This window comes from Hypanus sabinus, chromosome 31, assembly GCF_030144855.1.
Source record: "Hypanus sabinus isolate sHypSab1 chromosome 31, sHypSab1.hap1, whole genome shotgun sequence".
NCBI lineage: Eukaryota > Metazoa > Chordata > Chondrichthyes > Myliobatiformes > Dasyatidae > Hypanus > Hypanus sabinus.
In genome coordinates this window covers 16,588,477-16,594,811 of record NC_082736.1, presented here as the reverse complement: position 1 = coordinate 16,594,811, position 6,335 = coordinate 16,588,477, and the positions used below count along the sequence as shown (strand labels likewise).

Below are 6,335 nucleotides of genomic sequence, written 5' to 3'. Positions count from 1 at the left end.
GAAACGGAAACGATTCCGAAACCTCTCCGGTCGGTCAGGAAGATGTGTGTAAAAGCGCCGATACCACAGTTAACTAACAAACATCGGGATGACGCTTTGAGCTATCTGATATTCGGATATCCTAGCGACAGATCACCCTTCAACATTAATTTCTTCTTAGTTTACTGGTTATTATCACTGTCTGTCACGGTGAAGACGTAGGTTAATTTCGCCGACAGGGAAATGGTTTTGTTGTTTCCATATTAAATGTAATTGCAATTCGAATGTTCAAAGTAAATTGAAAAGGGTTTGGGAGGTTAGATCAGAGTTTGGGGTTGAAGAGATCGGTTCTTTTGGGATGTGGAACAGTCGATCTGCAGTGACCCGGGAAGGGAGAGATCCCCGAAAGGAAGGGACTTTATGTTCAGCTTCGTAAAATCTCACCTCAGCGACTCTGTATCTCAGAGTCATTCGGCATAACACGCGGTGACAGAGAACAATTTTTCCGGAAATATTTGCTTCATCGGCCTCTGACACCTTTTAAATGTTAAACAAAGATTATCGTTGCGCTCGATTTAAGGTTTCTAGTTGAAAGAGTCAGAAAGGAGAGGGCGAGTGGAATCGGCCTCTTCACCCAGCTCAGGCCATCCTGCAGAGAGTCCGTGAGACTCCTTCCATCTAACTGCGAGCACGGAGCTGTGAAAGGTCATCGACCTGAAATGTGAACTCTGTTTCTCCCTCCACAGACGCTGCCTGACCTACGGAGTATTTCCAGCAGTTTCAGCTTTTAGTTCAGGAACAGTCCTGTTTCTCTGACTCCGGAATCATGGTGCTGTCCTTATCCATGCCGGAGCAGTGATTAAGTCCCATGTAAAATGTCCTTCTTTGAGGAGTGTGTATTCGTGGTCGGGTGTTTTTGGCGATGCACTGGGAGCCTATTTTGTTTTTTTACCTTCTAAATCTGACAGATATGTGGTTCCAACTTTTTCAGTTTATTATCGTCCGTCACCCTCTGGTGCAATCCAGCCATGCAATTGTGAGAAGCCGGGTTACAGCACAGATTGTTAGTCACCATCTTCCAACGCCGGAATTGACCAATTATTGAAGCCTTTTCCAGCTTGTCTCTGTGGCGCAATCGGTGAGCGCTTTCGGCTGTTAAACGGAAGGTTGGTAGTTCGAGCCCACCCAGGGACGCTGGTAATCTAACAACTTTTGTGGTGCGTTGCATTACCCGCTGGGAAACGCTCTGCTGTCCGAAACCGGCGTTACTGCACGATTCCAATTCACTGGGAATTAATCTTTTTTGTCACGTACCGAGATACATGAAAAGCTTCTCTTTCACAGTGTTCATAGAGATCAAATCATTACACAGCGTATTTAGAGAGAACAATGTTAAGACTACAAGTAACAGAATACAAAATAAAATGTAGCTGCAACAGGGAAAGCACAGTGTGGGTAAATAATCAGATGCCGCATCGTAAAGGGCAGATTGTGAGGTCAAGGGCCCATCTAATTGTACTCCGGCACCATTCAACAGACATAACAGCGGAGTTGACACTATCCATGAACCTGTAATATGTACAGTCTTGTACCTTGACCCGGATAGAAGAAGGGAAAAGAGAGAATACCAGACACGCATGATATCTTTCTGTCAGAAGTGTGTAAGATCCGCTTCTCATTGACCATAAGAGTTCGTTTCCTCGAGCGATATCATCGGAACTAAAGGACTTGCCGGGTCTAATGTCGTGGTTTTGATTTAATTTTGTGCCCTCGATTATTCAGTTGGAGTCTAATTGGTTTCATCTCACATGGGGCCCCGATCATTTTAGTTTCACCATGGATGACCAATCCTTATTCAGCAGCTTCCCCCTCCCCGCACCAGGAAGGTCTCAAAGCTCCCCACTTCCAGTTGGATACCAAACCCAACCAGCTCCCCTCTACCACAATTCATCTCCGTCTGGCGGAACTTGTCCTCTCACTTCCTTTAAACACAAGGCATTGCAATGGACACTGGCATGGGTCCTAGCTGTGCCTGCCTGTTTGTCGGCTCCGTGGAACAGTCTATGTTCCAAGCCAACACTGGTATCTTTCCCTCACTTTTCCTGTACTACATACATAAACTGCAGCATTGCCGGTTCTTTCTGCACCCGCGTGGAACTCGTCCACTTCATCAGCTTGGCTTGTAACTTCCACCCAGCCCAAAAGATTACCTGGTCCATATCCGACACCTCCCTTCCTTTTCTCTATCTCTCTGTCTCTATCTCTGCAGACAGTTTGTCTACTGATGCCTATTATAACCACACAGACTCCCACAGCAACCTGGACTACACTTCTTCCGACCCCGTTACTTGTAACAATGCCAGTCCCTTCTCTCAATTCCTCCGAGTCCGCAGGAGGTTCATTCAAGAGCAAAGGAGATATCGTGTTCTTTTTTCAAACAAAGGAGCCTCCTTTCTTCCACCATCAAAGCTGCCCTCAACAGAATCTGTCCCATTTTGCTCACGTCTGCCCTCACCCCATTCTTGCGCCCTCCACCAGGATAGGGTTCGTCTTGTCACCAACTACCTCGCACCCCCCCCCCACCGCCCCCCCCCCCCCCCCCCGCCTCCGTCTCCAGAACACAATTCTCGGTAACTACTGCCATCTCCGGCGGGATCCCACCACGAAACACATTTTCCCTCCCCCCTCTACTTACTGCAGGGATCCGATGTGAATCCCATATGCGTTCGTCCCTCCCACTGATCTCTCTCCTGGCACTTATCTTTGCAAGTGAAACAAGTGCCCCTACACATTCGCACTCATTACCATTCAGGGCCCCAAGAAATCCTTCCAAGTAAGGGCACACCTCAGCTGTGAGTCTTTTAGGATCATCAATTGTATCCAGTTTGTCCAGTGTGGCCTCCTGTACATTCATGAGACGTGACACAGATTGGGAGACCACGTTTCTAAGCACCTACACTCCGTCCATCAGAACAAGCGAGATCTCCCAGTGGCCACCCATTTTAATTCCTCTTCCCGTTCTAATTCCGACTTAACAGCACATGGCCTCCATTATTGTCGCGATGAAACCACACTCAGGGTGGAAGAGCAACACATTATATTCCGTCTGGGTAGCCCCCAGTCTGATAGCATGAACATCGATTTCTCATATTTCCGATAATGATCCCTCCTTCACCAAGCCCAAGTCTCTTTTCCCTCTCTGACCTTATCTTTTACCCGTCCATCACCTTCCTCTGGTGTTCCTCCCCATTTTATTTCGTCCTTGGCCTTCTGTCCTCTGCTGTTAGATTCCCTGTTATCCAACCCAGTATCTCTTTCACCAATCAAAGTTTCAGGTCTATAATTGATCAACCACCCTACCCCCCACGAAGGTTTCACCTGTCACCTCGGGTTTCTTCCTCCCCTCGCCGTCGTTTTTTTTTTCTCCAGTCCGGATGAAGGGACTCGACCGAAACTCCACTGTCTGGTTTATTTATTTATTTTTTTTTACCACAGATGCTGCCTGGTCTGCTGAATTCCTCCAAATTGTTCTGTGTTGCTTGGATTTCCATCATATGCGATTTTCTCTTTGTGCCTCTATCCATGTTGCTCCACACTCACATATTCCTATATCTATCTAAAAACTTCATACACCCGTCTCTGAACCTGGCAGCCCGTCCCAAGCCCCCACCCCACTCTGGGTAAAAACATTACCCGCACATCTTCGTAAAACTCTCTCCCACTCCGACCTTACATTAATTCCCTCTAGAAATTCACATCCTTACCCCAGGAAACCAATTCAGACTATTCTGCCCAATCTATATCTCTCATAATTTTCTACCTCATAATTACGTCAAGTTTCCTTTCAGGCGCTGACAATCCTATGAGGCAAACAAATTCAAACACTTTAATTAGGCAAAATCCAGGCAACGCTTTGCAAATCCCGTCGATCCTGTCGGTGATGTGTCCATTTTGTTGAATCGGGAATAGTGTCAGAAAAGGATTTAAAGGGAAACTTTTGAGCGTTGTTAATTCCAGCTCTGATCCCCGACACAGTGAATGAATATTAATTATCAATTTATATTCACAGCGTGAATTAGCGTGAGTCGATTATTTTGCACTTGGAGTTCTGCGTACATCGTGTCTTTATAAGAGGTTTACTTGTTATGTACTCTAAAACTGTACAAACTGCGATGGCCGGGAATAGAACCCAGGTCAACTGCTTGGAAGGCAGCTATGCTCACCACTATACCACCATCGCTCATTGATCTGCAAGATCTGAGTAGTGAGGCGACTCCCATACTTCCATGTGACTCGACCCGCCTCTAAGCTGCTTTCTATCGGATCATTCCTCACTCTGCTGCAGGTCTTATTCCGGTAAATTAACATCGCCTTCCTTAACAGACCGGAGTTATACAACCCACGGCGAGCATACTCCAGGAGTCAGACTGTATTAGAACCAACCCTTGAACGAGTCGAAGAATTACTAATGGGATCATGCCTCGCGGAACACAAAATGGATAAACAAACACTGATTATAGTTTTACTTTCAAACCACACGGTGATGAGAGCCCTTCTTTGCCCAGTCGTTGAACACAGTAAGTGACTGAATTGCTAAATAATCTTGAGACCCTTCCAGTCACACAGTGAGAAGGGGATGAATAAAAAGTACCAGATCCACCCTCAACAAACAGATGTATGGGTGACTCTGAGAGCCCTCCTGTCCACTGAATTCCATGTGACAGTTCCATATCCTTGTTTATCCTCGTTACTTCAGTGGCTAATATCCCCGCCCACTAATATCCACTAATAACGCATGCGCAGTGATAGTCTTATACCTGATTGACTGTGTACAGCAGAAGACGTGCGCACTGTGCAGTCTCACCCCTCACCCATCTGCAGCAACGGCTTTAAAGCAGCCCGGAATGGGGTATACTCGGGCCTGAAGCGGTAAATTGAGGTGGTGGAACGGACAGATCCAGGGGACGACTCGGCCCGGCAATCGGAACTGGATTCTTGAAGGCGACTGGTCACAGAGGGAGTGGAGACAACTGGAGAGTGTTGGGGTGACAGTGATGGGTGCTGGCATTTTGACCACATGTAATGTGACTGTGCGGAGCCGATGCTGGGAAATTCAGATGGGGAGTTCAGTGATCGTATGGAATGGATTTTGTCAAGAAATGCAAGGAAAATGCTTCGAAAGGAACGGGTTTGGATGAGGAGGGTCCTCCGGTGAGGGCAGAAGGACTGAGGTAGAAGATGCTGTGGATTTCACGGTAATGAACACTTTCATATCTTATTGTGATAAACATCTTTATCCCGGTAGACTAACTAAGGGTATTCAGGAGGATATTAGTAACGTCAGCAATATGTCTAAGCGATGTTCGGGTGTAGGCTACATATGCTGTCGGGGAACCTAAGAAGGGGAAAGGTAGCTTTGGCTAAGAGATTATAGACTTGGAGAGAAGGGGAAGTGTTTCCCTGTTCTGTTGTTCTTTTCTGATTAATAGCTACCGTTAAGAGTGTAGTTAGGCTGAATTCGTTACATTATTCTGTCAGACGGTATGACAGAATATGGTCAGATAGATATGGTCTGGATTAGCCAGGGCATCAAGGGTATGGGGAGAAGGCAGTTGAGTGGGGATGACTGGAAAAATTTGATCAGCCCATGATTAAATGGCAGAGCAGATTCGATGGGCTGAATGGCCTATTTCTGCTCCTATATCTGATGGTCTTATCGTCCTATGAGTACATGGAGCCAGTTGAAACAAAAAACACAAACCCAGACTCTCCCCATCAGCCAACCAGCCCACTGCCGTTATTGGCCCAGCAAGAATTCTCTGAACTGGTTCCATTACATTGAAATTTTTCCTTGAATAATGAAACCACGTCTGTATAATTGGGCTCCCCCGCTCTATATACGGTGTATGAGATGATGAAACACATTGATGGTGTTGATAGTCAGAGGCTTTTTCCCAGGGCTGAAATGGCTAACCTGAGGGGGCATAGTTTTAAGTTGGAAGTAGGTGCAGAGGAGATATTAGGGGTAAGTTTTTTATGGATCGAGTGATGAGTGCGTGGGATGGACTGCCGGTGACGGTGCTGGCGGCGGAAGCGATAGGGTCTTTTAAGAAACACCAGGATAGGTACATGGTGATTAAAAATCTAGAGGGTTATGGTAATTTTCCAGGAAAATTATTTTAAAATTATTCTAAAAAAAGATCCCATGAAACAAATGGAGTTTAGCCTCCCAATCTTTTAGTAACTAACCATGAAAAAGATATTTTATAATATAATGGCTCCAGGGTAATATCAGATAGTAAAGGGCTTAAAGGACAGCCCTGTCTAGTACCTCGAAAAAGTCTACAACGAGGGGA

The 6,335-nt window shown here is 46.1% G+C and overlaps 2 non-coding genes across 2 annotated transcripts; one reads left to right on the top strand and one right to left on the bottom strand.

The window, feature by feature from the left end:
- Positions 1–1,099: 1,099 nt before the first annotated feature.
- trnan-guu (transfer RNA asparagine (anticodon GUU)) lies at positions 1,100–1,173 on the top strand. The gene has a single exon. It is a non-coding gene; the product is annotated as a tRNA-Asn (tRNA).
- A 2,974-nt stretch (positions 1,174–4,147) lies between these two features.
- On the bottom strand, positions 4,148–4,219 carry trnag-ucc (transfer RNA glycine (anticodon UCC)). The gene has a single exon. It is a non-coding gene; the product is annotated as a tRNA-Gly (tRNA).
- Positions 4,220–6,335: the final 2,116 nt, after the last annotated feature.